Here is a 1,908-nt window from a genome sequence, read left to right as displayed (position 1 = left end):
CCTAATCCTAACCCTATCCCTTTTCCTAACCCTCCCCCTAACCCTTACCCTAACCCTCACCCTAACACTAACCCTCAGCCTCACCCTCAGTCTCAGCCTTAACCTAAGCCTAAGCCTAAGCCTAACCCTAACTCTGACCCTAAACCTAAACATCATCCTCACCCTAGCACTCACCCTAACCCTAACCCTAACACTAACCCTAATCCTAACCCTCACCTTAAGCCTGACCCTAACATTAATTCTAACCCGAACTCTCACGCTCAGCCTCACCCTAACCCTAATTCTAACACTAAACCCCACCCTGACCCTAACCCTAACCTTAACCCTATCCCTAAACCTCATCTTAGCCCTATCCCTAACCCTCACACTCACCCTCACCATAACCTTTACCCTAACCATAACACTAACAATAAACCTAACCCTAACCCTAACCCTCACCCTAACCCTAATCATCACCATAACGCTTACCCTCACCCTAATACTAACCCTAACCCTAAAACTAAACCTCACACTAACCCTAACAATTACCCTAACCATAATCTTCACCCTAACACTAACCCTAAACCTCACCCTCTCGCTAGACCTCGCCCTAACCCTAATCCTCATCCTCACCCTAAACTTCACACTAACCCTAACACTAATCCTCAATCTAACCCTCACCCTCACCCTATCCCTAACCCTAACCCTCACCCTAACCCTAAACGTCACTCTTCCCATAACCCTCACCCTCAGCCTAACCCTCACCTTTACCCTTACCGTCACCCCCACCCTAACCCTCACTCTAACCCTAAACCACACCCTAACCCTAACTCTACCCCTAAACCTCACCCTCACCCTAACTCTAACTCTAACCCTGAGCCTATAACTAACCCTCACCCTAACCCTAACTGTAACCATCACCCTAACCCTAATCCTCACCCCCACCGTCACCCTCAGCCTAACCCTAAGCCTAAGCCTAAATCAAACCCTAAACCTCACACTCACCCTCACCCTAACCTAATCCTAACCCTAAACCTAACCCTAAATCTCAACCTAACCCTCAACCTAACCTTAAATCTAACACTTACCCTAACCCTAACCCTCGACGCAACCCTCCAACTAAACCTAAATCTAACCCTAAACCTCAAGCTCAACCTAACGCTAATCCTAACCCTAACCCTAAACCTCACCACAATCCTAACACTCACCCTCACCCTCACCCTCACCATAACTCTAACCCTAACCCTAACAATAACAGTAATCCTAACCCTAAACTTAACCCTAAACCTAACCTAAACCTAATGCTAACACTCAACCTCACCCTAACACTAATCCTAACCCTAACCCTAATCCTAACCCTAACCATCACCCTCACCCTAACCCTAACCCTAAACCTTAGCCTAACACTTACCCTAAAGCTCACCTTCACCCTAGCCCTCACCCTAACCCTAATTGTAACCTAATTCTCATCCTAACACTCACCCTAACTCTAAGCCTAACCCTAACCCTAACCCTAAGCCCAACCCTCACTGTAACACTAACACTAACCCTAACACTAACACTAACCCTAAACCTAACACTAAACCTTACCCTAATCCTCAGCCTCACCCTCACCTTAACGCAAACCCTAACCCTAACCCTCCTCCTAACTCTAAGCCAAACTCTAACCCTAATCCTAACCCTCACACTCACCCTCAACCTAAACCTAATCCTAAATTTAAGCCTATCCCTAACCCTAACACTCACCCTAACCCTCAGCCTAGACCTCACCCTTACACTTATCCTAACCCTAACCCTCACCCTAACCATAAACTTCACCCTAACACTAACCCTCACCCTAACGATTACCCTCAACCTAACACTAACCCTAACTGTAACACTAACACTCACACTAACCCTAAACATCACCCTAACCCTAAACCTCACCCT

Source organism: Dipodomys merriami, unplaced genomic scaffold (genome assembly GCF_024711535.1).
Source record: "Dipodomys merriami isolate MVZ:Mamm:240054 unplaced genomic scaffold, mDipMer1.0.p SCAF_53, whole genome shotgun sequence".
NCBI classification, from domain to species: Eukaryota; Metazoa; Chordata; class Mammalia; order Rodentia; family Heteromyidae; genus Dipodomys; species Dipodomys merriami.
Note: the sequence above shows the minus strand (reverse complement) of the source record.